Source organism: Canis aureus, chromosome 19 (assembly GCF_053574225.1).
Source record: "Canis aureus isolate CA01 chromosome 19, VMU_Caureus_v.1.0, whole genome shotgun sequence".
Lineage (NCBI taxonomy): Eukaryota > Metazoa > Chordata > Mammalia > Carnivora > Canidae > Canis > Canis aureus.
Window position 1 is genome coordinate 23,896,388 of NC_135629.1, and position 15,477 is coordinate 23,911,864.

The window sequence follows — 15,477 nt, forward strand, 5'->3', positions numbered from 1 at the left end:
GGAAATATTTGATAGGTTTTTCATAATGTTTGCACATGAAAGAGTAGATATGTGGCTGGAATTTACTTATTTTATTTATTTTATTTTATTTTATTTTATTTTATTTTATTTTATTTTATTTTATTTTATTATTTTATTTTATTTTATTTTATGGCTGGAATTTATGTGATGTATTCCTCAACAGTGTTCATTGTTAAGAGGACTCTATCTTTCCTCCAACTCCCTCCTTGGACTGTGAGGCATTCTGAATGGGACTTTCTGTGTTGCACAAACCCTGGTGATGAGGGAACAGAAGGCTAGGTGAGGACCAAACAGAAACTGACACCCCGAAAATGTGTCGTGTCCCATCCCCCCCCAGGTGTGAAGTGTGTGACCTTCCTTAGGCCCTCCTGGCTGCCCTAAAGCTAAGGGAAGGCAAAACAAATAGTTAATTTATAGAGATTACAATCCTGCAAGATGCAAGTCTCCCGCAGTTTACAAATGTCTTATAATTAAAAGAACAAAGCATTTTTTATCAATAACCTAGCTTCCAGAAGGAAATGTAGATACAATTAAACGTCCTTATAACCTGCAGCCCATTGACAGATACTTAAAGCAGCAGAGTGTAACCATTCTCCAGGAAGCTCCCAACTATCTTGATGTTAATGACTTGCTAGAGGGAAAAACAGCCTTAACTTGATAACAATGGCAAGGCCTCCACTATCTAGCAGGTCCTCTTTAGCATGTGAAAGTTCTTTTGAAAAGTTCCTTTTTCCTTACCCTCAGCCCCCAAGTATATAATCAGCTACCCCTATATTGCCTGCAACTGACTTTGTTCCTCTCCTAAACCAAACCCTACCACTCCTTTGACCCATTACCTCACCTTGTTATCTACCAGGAAACCCTTCTGTGAATCCCAGTGTGAGTCATTGCCTGTTAATTCCCATGTTGTGTAGTGTAGGTAACATTTTTCATTTTATTATTTGGGAATAATTCTTTTACCCTAGGTAGCTGTGTCAAGGTGGGAATTTGGAGTTTTGGTATAATGAGTTGAATGGGTAGACAAAAGAGATATTGACCAAGAGATAGGCCAATCGCACTTTGGATCTGTTTAAGAATATTAAGTAAGGTTGTCTTGTTTATATATTCACGTATTTGTATCTGTCCCCATCAGAACAGATTTGAGAAAGCCTCTAAAAATAGGGAAATGAAAGATAAAGGAAATGAAAGAAAATAGAACAGACTAAGTATAAATTTAGTGTATAAAACACACGGTGAAAGGTTCTATTCACTTACTGAAGGTAGACTATAAATTTGGCTCTGAGCTTCCTAGTAGCTTAAGTGAAGAGTGAAATATGATTGACTCTAGGATGTGCATTGTCCTTAACATAAAAACTAGTGTTCTCGGTATCATGACCTGAGACTTGGATCTTGCAAGTTAGTTCAGTAGTTTTCCTCCACAGAGTATCTAATGTGACCTAGTAATGTAAGTAAGAGGACATCTTCTAAAGCAGTCTGACCTCATGAGTGCTCTACTCTTAAGATAATGAGCAGTGGGTATTACAGAAGAGGGATGAACACTGACCTCCACCTCTGAAACCAGTAATACATTATATATTAATTAATTGAATTTAAATTAAAAAAAAAGATAGCTCGCCAAATTAATTCTGTCTCTCTTTTTTATTTTTTTTTTTATTTTTTATTTTTTTTTTTTATTGGTGTTCAATTTACTAACATACAGAATAACACCCAGTGCCCGTCACCCATTCACTCCCACCCCCCGCCCTCCTCCCCTTCCACCACCCCTAGTTCGTTTCCCAGAGTTAGCAGTCTTTACGTTCTGTCTCCCTTTCTGATATTTCCCACACATTTCTTCTCCCTTCCCTTATTTTCCCTTTCACTATTATTTATATTCCCCAAATGAATGAGAACATATAATGTTTGTCCTTCTCCGACTGACTTACTTCACTCAGCATAATACCCTCCAGTTCCATCCACGTTGAAGCAAATGGTGGGTATTTGTCATTTCTAATAGCTGAGTAATATTCCATTGTATACATAAACCACATCTTCTTTATCCATTCATCTTTCGTTGGACACCGAGGCTCCTTCCACAGTTTGGCTATCGTGGCCATTGCTGCTAGAAACATCGGGGTGCAGGTGTCCCAGCGTTTCATTGCATTTGTATCTTTGGGGTAAATCCCCAACAGTGCAATTGCTGGGTCGTAGGGCAGGTATATTTTTAACTGTTTGAGGAACCTCCACACAGTTTTCCACAGTGGCTGCACCAGTTCACATTCCCACCAACAGTGTAAGAGGGTTCCCTTTTCTCCACATCCTCTCCAACATTTGTTGTTTCCTGCCTTGTTAATTTTTCCCATTCTCACTGGTGTGAGGTGGTATCTCATTGTGGTTTTGATTTGTATTTCCCTGATGGCAAGTGATGCAGAGCATTTTCTCATGTGCATGTTGGCCATGTCTATGTCTTCTTCTGTGAGATTTCTGTTCATGTCTTTTGCCCATTTCATGATTGGATTGTTTGTTTCTTTGGTGTTGAGTTTAATAAGTTCTTTATAGATCTTGGAAACTAGCCCTTTATCTGATATGTCATTTGCAAATATCTTCTCCCATTCTGTAGGTTGTCTTTGAGTTTTGTTGACTGTATCCTTTGCTGTGCAAAAGCTTCTTATCTTGATGAAGTCCCAATAGTTCATTTTTGCTTTTGTTTCTTTTGCCTTCGTGGATGTATCTTGCAAGAAGTTACTATGGCCGAGTTCAAAAAGGGTGTTGCCTGTGTTCTTCTCTAGGATTTTGATGGAATCTTGTCTCACATTTAGATCTTTCATCCATTTTGAGTTTATCTTTGTGTATGGTGAAAGAGAGTGGTCTAGTTTCATTCTTCTGCATGTGGATGTCCAATTTTCCCAGCACCATTTATTGAAGAGACTGTCTTTCTTCCAATGGATAGTCTTTCCTCCTTTATCGAATATTAGTTGCCCATAAAGTTCAGGGTCCACTTCTGGATTCTCTATTCTGTTCCACTGATCTATGTGTCTGTTTTTGTGCCAGTACCACACTGTCTTGATGACCACAGCTTTGTAGTACAACCTGAAATCTGGCATTGTGATGCCCCCAGATATGGTTTTCTTTTTTAAAATTCCCCTGGCTATTCGGGGTCTTTTCTGATTCCACACAAATCTTAAAATAATTTGTTCTAACTCTCTGAAGAAAGTCCATGGTATTTTGATAGGGATTGCATTAAACGTGTATATTGCCCTGGGTAACATTGACATTTTCACAATATTAATTCTGCCAATCCATGAGCATGGAATATTTTTCCATCTCTTTGTGTCTTCCTCAATTTCTTTCAGAAGTGTTCTATAGTTTTGAGGGTATAGATCCTTTACATCTTTGGTGAGGTTTATTCCTAGGTATCTTATGCTTTTGGGTGCAATTGTAAATGGGATTGACTCCTTAATTTCTCTTTCTTCAGTCTCATTGTTAGTGTATAGAAATGCCACTGACTTCTGGGCATTGATTTTGTATCCTGCCACGCTACCGAATTGCTGTATGAGTTCTAGCAATCTTGGGGTGGAGACTTTTGGGTTTTCTATGTAGAGTATCATGTCATCGGCGAAGAGGGAGAGTTTGACTTCTTCTTTGCCAATTTGAATGCCTTTAATGTTTTTTTGTTGTCTGATTGCTGAGGCTAGGACTTCCAGTACTATGTTGAATAGCAGTGGTGAGAGTGGACATCCCTGTCTTGTTCCTGATCTTAGGGGAAAGGCTCCCAGTGCTTCCCCATTGAGAATGATATTTGCTGTGGGCTTTTCATAGATGGCTTTTAAGATGTCGAGGAATGTTCCCTCTATCCCTACACTCTGAAGAGTTTTGATCAGGAATGGATGCTGTATTTTGTCAAATGCTTTCTCTGCATCCAATGAGAGGATCATATGGTTCTTGGTTTTTCTCTTGCTGATATGATGAATCACATTGATTGTTTTACGGGTGTTGAACCAGCCTTGTGTCCCAGGGATAAATCCTACTTGGTCATGGTGAATAATTTTCTTAATGTACTGTTGGATCCTATTGGCCAGTATCTTGTTGAGAATTTTTGCATCCATGTTCATCAGGGATATTGGTCTGTAATTCTCCTTTTTGGCGGGGTCTTTGTCTGGCTTTGGAATTAAGGTGATGCTGGCTTCATAGAACGAATTTGGAAGTACTCCATCTCTTTCTATCTTTCCAAACAGCTTTAGGAGAATAGGTATGATTTCTTCTTTAAACGTTTGATAAAATTCTCCTGGGAAGCCATCTGGCCCTGGACTCTTGTGTCTTGGGAGGTTTTTGATGACTGCTTCAATTTCCTCCCTGGTTATTGGCCTGTTCAGGTTTTCTATTTCTTCCTGTTCCAGTTTTGGTAGTTTGTGGCTTTCCAGGAATGCGTCCATTTCTTCTAGATTGCCTAATTTATTGGCGTATAGCTGTTCATAATAGGTTTTTAAAATCGTTTGTATTTCCTTGGTGTTGGTAGTGATCTCTCCTTTCTCATTCATGATTTTATTAATTTGAGTCTTCTCTCTCTTCTTTTTAATAAGGCTGGCTAATGGTTTATCTATCTTATTAATTCTTTCAAAGAACCAACTCCTGGTTCTGTTGATCTGTTCCACAGTTCTTCTGGTCTCGATTTCGTTGAGTTCTGCTCGAATCTTTATTAGCTCCCTTCTTCTCTTGGGTGTAGGATCTATTTGCTGTTTTTTCTCTAGCTCCTTTATGTGTAAGGTTAGCTTTTGTATTTGAGTTCTTTCCAGTTTTTGAATGGATGCTTGTATTGCGATGTATTTCCCCCTTAGGACTGCTTTTGCTGCATCCCAAAGATTTTGAACGGTTGTATCTTCATTCTCATTAGTTTCCATGAATCTTTTTAATTCTTCCTTAATTTCCTGGTTGACCCTTTTATCTTTTAGCAGGATGGTCCTTAACCTCCATGTGTTTGAGGTCCTTCCAAACTTCTTGTTGTGATTTAGTTCTAATTTCAAGGCATTATGGTCCGAGAATATGCAGGGGACAATCCCAATCTTTTGGTATCGGTTCAGACCCGATTTGTGACCCAATATGTGGTCTATTCTGGAGAAAGTTCCATGTGCGCTTGAGAAGAATGTGTATTCAGTTGAGTTTGGATGTAAAGTTCTGTAGATATCTGTGAAATCCATCTGGTCCAGTGTATCATTTAAAGCTCTCGTTTCTTTGGAGATGTTTTGCTTAGAAGACCTATCGAGTATAGAAAGAGCTAGATTGAAGTCACCAAGTATAAGTGTATTATTATCTAAGTATTTCTTCACTTTGGTTAATAATTGATTTATATATTTGGCAGCTCCCACATTTGGAGCATATATATTGAGGATTGTTAAGTCCTCTTGTTGAATAGATCCTTTAAGTATGATATAGTGTCCCTCTTCATCTCTCACTACAGTCTTTGGGGTAAATTTTAGTTTATCTGATATAAGGATGGCTACCCCTGCTTTCTTTTGAGGACCATTCGAATGGTAAATGGTTCTCCAACCTTTTATTTTCAGGCTGTAGGTGTCCTTCTGTCTAAAATGAGTCTCTTGTAGACAGCAAATAGATGGGTCCTGCTTTTTTATCCAGTCTGAAACCCTGCGCCTTTTGATGGGGTCATTAAGCCCGTTCACATTCAGAGTTACTATTGAGAGATATGAGTTTAGTGTCATCATGATATCTATTCAGTCTTTGTTTTTGTGGACTGTTCCACTGAACTTCTTCTTAAAGGGGAATTTTAAGAGGCCCCCTTAAAATTTCTTGCAGAGCTGGTTTGGAGGTCACATATTCTTTTAGTTGCTGCCTGTCTTGGAAGCTCTTTATCTCTCCTTCCATTTTGAATGAGAGCCTTGCTGGATAAAGTATTCTTGGTTGCATGTTCTTTTCATTTAGGACCCTGAATATATCCTGCCAGCCCTTTCTGGCCTGCCAGGTCTCTGTGGAGAGGTCTGCTGTTACCCTAATACTCCTCCCCATAAAAGTCAGGGATTTCTTGTCTCTTGCTGCTTTAAGGATCTTCTCCTTATCTTTGGAATTTGCAAGCTTCACAATTAAATGTCGAGGTGTTGAACGGTTTTTATTGATTTTAGGGGGGGATCTCTCTATTTCCTGGATCTGAATGCCTGTTTCCCTTCCCAGATTAGGAAAGTTTTCAGCTAGAATTTGTTCAAATACATATTCTGGCCCTCTGGCCCTTTCGGCGCCCTCGGGAACCCCAATTAAACGTAGGTTTTTCTTCCTCAGGCTGTCGTTTATTTCCCTTAATCTATCTTCATGGTCTTTTAATTGTTTGTCTCTTTTTTCCTCAGTTTCCCTCTTTGCTGTCAACTTGTCTTCTAGGTCACTCACTCGTTCTTCCACCTCGTTAACCTCGTCGTTAGGACTTCTAGTTTGGATTGCATCTCATTCAATTGATTTTTAATTTCTGCCTGATTAGCTCTAAATTCTGCAGTCATGAAGTCTCTTGAGTCCTTTATACTTTTTTCTAGAGCCACCAGTAGCTGTATAATAGTGCTTCTGAATTGGCTTTCTGACATTGAATTGTAATCCAGATTTTGTAACTCTGTGGGAGAGAGGACTGTTTCTGATTCTTTCTTTTGAGGTGAGGTTTTCCTTCTAGTCATTTTGCTCAGTGCAGAGTGGCCAAAAGCAAGTTGTATTGGGAAAAAGAGAAAAAGAGAGGAGAGAAAGAAGGAAAGAAAAGAGAAAGAGAAAAAAAAAGGGAAGAAAAAGAAAAAAAAACGAAAAAAAAAAAAAAGAAGAAAAAGAGAAAGAAAAAGAAAGGAGAAAAAAGGGGTGGGGGAAGGAAACAAATCAAAAAGCAAAACAAAACAAAAACAAAAACAAAAACAAAAACAAACAAACAAAAAAAGAACCACGGGGGAGTATCTTCTGATTCTGTGTACTTTAAGTCCCTTGGCTTCTCCTGGAAGTTGTCCGTCTAGCTGGTGTTCTGGGGGAGGGGCCTGTTGTGCTGATTTTCAGGTGTCAGCAGTTGGGGGAGCTGCTGTGCCCCTGCCTGGTGCAGGGCTCAGTGGGGGTTGTTTACCCCGTGAGGCCGCAGGAGGAACAGCCCCAGTGGCGGGGCAGCTCTGGAAACCTGGATTCAGCTCCGGCAGGAACTCCGTCTGCAGGGCCTGGAGGCTCCGGGGCGGGGCCGCTGCTCTGCTCAGCTGGGGCAGGAGCGTCCTCGCTGTCCTGGGCCCTCCCGGCCTCTGCCTGTCCCGGGGGAGGCGGGATCCTGGGCTGTGTCCCGGCGCCCTGTGCTCCGGAGCCTGCGCTGGTGGATTCGCGCTCCCGGGCCGCGCAACCCCCTCCGCGGAGCCGCCGCCCGAGCCCCTCCGAGCTGCTCCTGGAACCGCGCAGCCCCCTCCGCACGGAGCCTCTTCCTCTGCCCGAGCCCCCCCGAGCTGCTCCCGGGGCCCCGCAGCCCCCTCCGCGGAGCCGCCGCCCGAGCCCCTTCAGCTGCTCCGGGTCCCGCCGGGTCCCGCCGTGCGCGCTGCAGCCCTTCCTGTCTCTCTTTTTTAAAAATTGAAGTGTGAGGGTGCCTGGGTGGCTCAGTGGTTAAGCGTCTGCCTTTGGCTCAAGGTGTGATCTGGGGTCTTGGCATCGAGTCCCACATCGGGCTCCCCACAGCCTGCTTCTCCTTATGCCAAAGTCTCTAGCCCTCTCTGTCTCTCATGAATAAATAAATGAAAATCTTAAAAAATAAATAAAATTGAAGTGTGCTTGCCACACAGTGTTAATTAGTTTCAAGCCCAAATTCATGCTCTTACACTTCTAGGTTGAGACCTTATTGTGCATCCAGCAAGGAGTTGATAAAATGTTTTGCTAGTTTTTTTTTTTTTTTTTTCTCTTGAGGGCAAAGATAAGGCAGTTAGTAATTTTGTTGTGCTCACTGGTAAGATAGACACCAGCTCTAGAGAGAATTAATGAAGGGAAAAGGGAAGTTTGCTTACTCACTCGCTTGGGCACTCACTCTTCATTCACAAATGTGTATTAGGAATCTGCTGTATGCAAGTGTTATTTAGTCTTTGGAACATGAGTTTTTCCTTGGCTCTTTTGTCACCATCTTGCTTCAAGCCATCACCATTTCTTGCTGGGACACTGCAGTAGTCTCTCCGCACCTGCCCCTCAGAGTGCATTCCCCACCCAGCAGCTGGAGGGTACTTTTGAAAACCCATCTTCAATTTTTGTCCTGTTTAAAACTCTCACCTCACAGGTGGAATCAAATCCCAGCTCCACGCTATGATTTGCAAGCTCCCCCTTGGTTGCCCCTGGGACCTCTCTGACATCATCTCGTAACCCACACTCCCCTAGCTCACACCCTGCCCCCCACCCCTCTGCTCTGCCTGCCTCTCTGCTCCTGACTATCCCAGGCTTAGTTGGGGTGGGGGAGGGGTCCTGTAGGCCCATGCTGTTTCTCTACCTGGGATGCACTGCCCCCCCTGGAAGTCCACATTGTGTCATTCACCCTGTGTCAGAGTCCTCTTCTCAAACAGGCCACCCCTGAGCACCCCCTCCGGGTCCAGGTAGCTTCTCATCCACCTTTTCCACCATCTCAAATCAGTCGCTGTTATATTCTTTGCTTTTGTTTCCTTGGTTTCATTGATCTCAGTTCACAGTAACCTTATTCATGCTGTTTACCTGTCTGTCCATCTCCTCATGCTGGAATGCAAGCTCCAGGATGCGCAGGACCTTATCCATCCGCTGTGCACAGCGCCCAGCCTGGGGCCTGCTGCAGGAGAGTTGACCGAAAAACATATGTTGAAAGAATCACGCAGAGGTGACCCATGAACATGGAGACAGCAGAGAAGACTGTGTCCAGCCCTTCCGTAGGGCTTCCACGTGTGGTCTGTCCCTGTTACATGCTTCCTCTCCTTTTCCCCTCTCCCCGAGTTTATGGTTTCCTTCAGTGTCCTTTCCACCTCTTCCACCATCTCAAATCAGAACAAAGCAAAACAAACCCACTCATGTATGCAGACCTTCCCCCATCAAAAGCAAAAACCAAATAAAACCATAGATTTAAAAAATCTCCAAACACCTTTTTACTCCTTTCTCCAAGTATTGCTTTATTCCTTTTGCTCTGTGTGGTGTTGCCTCTTCCAGGAAGTTTTCCTGGATTACAGAAGCCTCCCTGAACTTACTTTTCTTGATATTGTTGGTCTTTATTTTTATTATTCTGAAAGACAATACCAAATACCCTCTTGGTTGCCCTATGGATTTTGTCTTTTCCAGTTAGATCATCACTTCTGGATGGACAGGAATTAATCTTGCTCTATTTTCCCACAGCACATCTTGATCTAAAGCCAGCACCTTGTAGGCTTTGGTATACACAGGCCAGGGTATTTTGAGCTTCTTTAAATAGCTCGGGGACCTTTGATAGATTGTAACATTGACTTGTGTTATGGAAGTAACAGGAATGCAACAAATACAAAACCCCAATATGGTCTTGTGTTTACTATATGTAGTATTCCATATAAATAATTACTATTTCATTTAGAAGCTGTTGGTATATTTTAACTTTTTTTTGTGATGTCATTGAACGTGTTATGGTTATCTAAATTATCTGATAGCTTATGTTTATTTAAGGATAGCTTATATTCTGTTTCTAAATATGGCTTTATTAAAAAATTAAAATGTACTTATCTACCAAAAAGGTAGAACAATTAATGTTAGCACTGTCAAAAGGCTTCCCTTTTTGGCCACAGGAGGGCACTGTTGCCAAACAAAAGATGATTTTCAGGTTGCAATGTAATAAAGGTTTAGATTAAGAAGCATTTATCTCACTAATAGATTAAAATGGCCAATATTGTCTGCAGTGGGTGTTGCTTTGCCATGTAATGCTGTCACAGCTGAATTTGCTGTGTATATATGTCCATGAGCTGTATGTTATCAATAGCTGAATCAAACGGTGTTTTCCCTAAAATGCTCTGGGGGTCGTTATTATAGCTGGAAGGCACCTTGGCCGTCTTCCAGTTGAACTATATTAGTTTACAGTTATGGAATTTAGGGTCGTAGAAATAAAGTGACCATTCATTTGGGAGTGAAATGAAAAACTTCACATTTATCCATTTATTTAACCCAGCATACTGAACATCCATGATGTGCAGGACATTATGTTAGAGATTAGGGTGGAAGAGAAATAAGATATCAACCCTCCCCTCAAGAGGTTTAGGTTCTGGTTGTAAGTGAATAGACCCCGACCCCCCCCCCCCCCCCCCCCCCCGCCCCACCATTCCCCAACCCTCTGCCCCAGCCAAGATCATAATGACTAAAGTAGTACAAGTACTGTTACTGGTATTTATGTACAACTTACTTTATGAATCTTTTTTATGTAGAAGTTAGATCACATCACATAAAAACATTTTAGGTAGAAATTCAAGTGCTTGGCAACTTGTGGGTAGCCTTCAAAATATTCTTATGGTGGTTATTTATTATGTTATAATCCTTGGACACTCTGTTTTGATTATTTGAAAAATGAGAAATGAGAGGAAAATTTCCAATTAAAAACTGGGCTAATTAAAAGAAATAAACCCTCTGCAGTAAGGATAATTGGGCCTTGAGAGATTTATGGCTAAATTGCCATTACCGTTCACATTTGTTCAGCCCCAGACTCAGGCGATTTCACTTGGACAACGAGCTGTGGAGTCCTGCTGGGTGTCCCTGAATTTGGTGAGTGCATCTTATTTCATGGAACTTGCCAGTTTGTTTTCTCTATTTTATGTATATAGGCTCTCTATGAACCATTATCACTTAGTGGTGATTGCTTTTGTACTTTGCATGGTCACTGGAAGGCTAGAGGTTTTCTTCATTAACAAAATGTACTGTTTGCCCATAACTCCACTAGAAAGGATTGTGTCACAGCCCTTAAATAAAGATGCTGTGTGGATTTAAGGAATTTCTCAGTTCTTAAAATGACAGTGTGCGAACCTTATAAAAACACAGCATGTCTATTTAATTTATTTAAATCATCTCCAACTGGAAGAGCCTTTTTAAAAGAACTCCCCACCACCTAATTTAGATGAGATGGTACTGGTAACACTTGAAATTAAAATGCCATTTATAAAATTCTTTAATATTTAATAGACACAGTTATTGTCTTTAATGGCTCATTTACAACATGCTTTAATATGTTGTAAAATGGCTCAGTAGTAAGTTCTCCATAGATATTTTTAAGCAAGCAATAAAAAAGCAATTTATGACATGCGTATACCACATTTTGGCAGAAAAACGTGCCCACTTTAACATATGATGGTGAACATGCCCTAAATTACAAAGTAATTCCATGCATCATGGGATAACTATAAATGATAACCCAGTGGAGGCATCAGCCATGCATCACTGTTTGAAATATATTCACATAAGCGTCGATAACCTATTAAATACATTTACCTTCATCAGACACTCTTAAATGACAGAAGCTCATTAATACTGGCTTCAGAATAAATTTGTTAAGAGAGAGGTTATGCGTGGTTTTACATATTTTTGTGGAGAAGCTGTTTGAAAATTTCCAGAAGACAATTCAAGGTGGTTTTGTTACTTAAGCAACTGGAAATGGAAACATCTCTCCTCGTTTCTGCCTGAAGAAATGATGAATTATTTTATATAGGAATTCTATATCCAAATGTCCATTGTTTCTCAGACAAGACATCACTGAATGGGATCACCTTTTCACCTGTTTTCCACTCATAACCACCTCCCCCATTTTTTAACTCCCCAAGTCCAGGTTGCTCATTTAGGGTACGTTTCTTACTTATATCATCTTCTGTCTTGAGTGAGTAGAATTTAGTGTGGTAAAATGATTTACCACAATGTCCAAACTTTTAAGGCTGCCACCTTGTCTATCAATAGCTGGAAGAATTATTCCAACTTGCACCCTGGTACCTGGAGGGCTGAGAACTGGAGTCGCCTTGCCATCTCAGGAGATCCCACCCTGGGAGGTCAGATTGGCTGCTGGAAATAGCCAACTATTCATCTGCACCCACTCTGGAGGTGACACAGGGTGGGACCTGGAACCGTCCCCTGCCAGTGGGCAGGCAGGAGAGGGCAATGCTGTTTAGTAGCATGCGGACCATTTCCTTTGTGATTAAGGGAGGACCTGCCTTGCTGTATTGCCACAGAAATGCTTTCCTATTGGAGTTTGTCAGGAAATGAGTCTGAGTGGATGCATGGGCAAAAATCCATTTTGTTTTGTTTTGTTTTGTTCTGACGCTGAATCCCTTCATCGAAATCAACAAAAATGATTTAGCCTTCGTGTGCTATGCTCTGGCTCTGGTGGATTTTCTCTGAAATGTTTTAGAAGAGTTCTGATCAGAAGTGTGGTTGTTTCCCATCTGTTTGAAAAATGGCAGCTTAAGTACTCAAGGACTTTAGAATTCTTGCGTGTTTGGTCTTAATTTGGAAAATGACATAAGCCTTTAATAAATCTGCAGCAAATCAGATCCCTGAAGCAATTCTGAATCACTGTTTTTCACCAGCTTTTCAGAGATGAAGCAAAATATATTTAGGGGTTAATAGAAGACCTCCTCGGCTCCAAGTTCCAATCTGCTTGCAAATTCAGTCCAATGGCCTGTATACATTTTTCCATAAATGAAATCCAGAGATTTCATCTTTAGGATGCTGATCAATGTCTTGAATTCCTGAAGAAAGATAGATTTGTTTTCATTCTATTTACCAAAGCATGAAGAGGAACTAACACTTTCTGGAAGTAATTTTACAGGAACTGGAACAGTAGGTGCCTTGATGCCAGATGGCTTGAATTTGAATCCTGGCATAGTTGCTTGCTAGCTGGGTGACCTTGGGCAAGTCATTTATTCTCTCTATGCCCTAAAATCCTCATCTGTATATCAGGTTATAAATAAATCCTACTGTCAAGTGAACTAATATTTTAATGTGCTTAACACAGGGCCTGAGTGCCTTTTAAATAAAAACAAGTAAGCTTGGGTGGATGCTCACAGAGTCGGATTATCTAGAACATTCCAATTATCAACTCTCCTTATTAATTAGGACTGATAATAAATTCTAAATCATTTTTGTGTATCTTATGAGTTGAAGCCTTCTAATTAGTTATTTAATGTCCTATTTTGACATAATTTCTGACATCATGAAAAGTGGAAAGGATAGGACAAAGAATTCCCATAGACCCTTTACCCAGATGCACTAGTTACTCACATGATGCTCATTTGTTTTTCAATTCATTCGTTCATTCTTCTCTTCCTCCCTTCTTTTCCTCTTCCTTCCTTTGTCTGTTTTTTTCCTTATAATCATTTGAAAATAAGGTGGAGCCATTTGCTTCCTTATTCTTAAATATTTTAGGGTGTACTTTTTGGTGATAGGACATTCTCTTATCTACAGTATGATCAAAATCAGGAAACTTAATGTTGATACAACACTTTGATTGATTGATTTTTAAATATTTTATTTACATATTCATGAGAGACACACAGAGAGGCAGAGGGATAGGTAGAGGGAGAAGCAGGTTCGATCCCAGGACCCCGGGATCACGACCTGAACCAAAGGCAGACGCTCAACCACTTAACCACCTGGGTGCCCCAAAACAACACTGAGGTTTAATCTGCAGGTTATATTTAGAAATTTTTTGCTGTCCCAATAATGTCCTTTAGAGTTGTGTATGTGTATGCATATATGTGTATGTGTGTGAATGTATGTGTGTATGTGCAGTTTATTCTGAGGTGTGTGTGTGTGTGTTTTTTTTCTAGTCCCGATATCCAGTGTATGATCACAATTGAATTCCATTGCCATGGTCTCTCCTTTATTTGAAACCATTCCTCAGAATTTTTTTTTTTTTTTTTTTTTTTTTTTTTGGTCTTTCATGACCTTGACACTTTCGAAAGCAATTACGCCTTAGGATGTCCCTGAAATTTGAGTTAGTCTGACTTTTCGTCCTGATTAGATCTAGCTTTAGGGTTGTTGTGTCTTGCAATTCTAAAAGGAACTGTGATATTTCTTCCCTGTAAATTTTGAGACTGAAAAGATGAGGAGGAGCTTGATGCTCTACAGATTGACATGTGTGGGGTGAGGTGGGTGTAGCAAAACCAACATAGATATACCAAGGGTGCTTATCTGCAACAAGTAGATGATTATATTCCAAAAGAATAATCCCCTTAGGGAGTTCACCCTACTAATGGTGAGGGCAAATAGATCAAGAGAAAAGAAAGGTAAAACCTCACTATTTCCTTGATAAAAAAATCAAGTGGATGCAGAATTCTTTCCTGCGTACAACAGAAATAAATTAAACATCACAAGACTGGTCTGCTCTGGCTGGGAACCTCAAAATTTCTTGGTACCAGGAAACATAAACAGGCATTCTGCTCTTTGGCTGGAAAAGAGTGACTGTCTCTGTACAGTACCAACACGTAAGGGGAAAGATGAAAAATGTAGCCCAGCATCTAAATGCTGAGTCTTTGAAATTCATTCTGAGAATGACTGGACACATGAAAACATTTGTGTGTGTGTGTGTGTGTGTTTGAGTGTGTGTTTGAGAGAGACTTGGGGGGTGGTGGTGGAGTGGGCTGGTGGTAGGGGTGGAAGGAGGGGGAAAGAGAGAATTTCAAGCAGGCTCCATGCCCAGCACGGAGCCAATGTGGGGCTCGATCTCCTGACCCCAAGATCACAACCTGAGCTGAAATCAGGAATCGGATGCTTAACTGACTAAGCCACCCAGCTGCCCCCAGGAATAATTTTTTCTTCAGTCTAGATATGGGCAGTGTCTTTTATCCTGAAAAGCTCTGAGACTCTTTAAAGACAAATGAGTATGGAAGCGGCTGGCTAGAAATCAGTGTGGTATGGCTGGGAAACAAAAGAGAGAGAAATGAAATGACTGGGAGCAAATGCTTTTGGTGCCATGCACAGAATTATGGATGGTCTTGAATGCACTCAAGTTCAGAAGTGACAAGAAAGAGTTAATCCTTTTAAGCCAATGCCTAGGGTATACCCTGGGAAAATCTGACCGAATGAGTTACTGCTCAGCCTAAAATTAAACTCCTGGCTCCTTGTCTGGCGTACGAACTATTAGATCACATTTCTTTTCACTGATGGATCCATTTTTTAATGAATTGAAAAAAGAGTCCCCAGTGGTTCCTTTTGTGTGAAGAAAACAAGATAAATATTAGCTAGGAAAGGTCATTTTGGTTTCCAATATGTGGGAAGTTCATTATGATAGATTCTGAAAAATTATACTGTGTATTTCTTTCCAATAACAGAAGGTCACACTGTGCCCTTGGGTGGACATCAGGACAAACATACTTAATAAAGTTGGAGGAGGTGGGAGATGAACATTTTCCAAGGTTCCCCCCCCCCCCCCCCCCCCCCGTTCCTTATATTTTGTACAGTTAGTCAAAGCCACTTCCCTCTTGTTGAGCTATTCACTCAAGGCTTACTCTCTTTTTTTTAAACCTCAAAGGGACTGGGTCTGCA

At 40.8% G+C, this 15,477-nt stretch overlaps 1 protein-coding gene across 3 annotated transcripts in view; it reads left to right on the forward strand.

The window, feature by feature from the left end:
* The window catches only part of TAFA4 (TAFA chemokine like family member 4), a 171,763-nt gene that overhangs the window by 35,389 nt on the left and 120,897 nt on the right, over positions 1-15,477 (forward strand). Inside the window, exon 1 of one of the 3 annotated variants that reach the window (XM_077858118.1) lies at positions 10,690-10,713. The exons of the other annotated variants lie outside the window; for them this stretch is intronic. The gene's annotated coding sequence lies outside the window, so the exon portion shown is untranslated. Of the gene's footprint in view, positions 1-10,689; positions 10,714-15,477 lie in introns of those variants that run through there. 3 annotated transcript variants of the gene reach the window in all.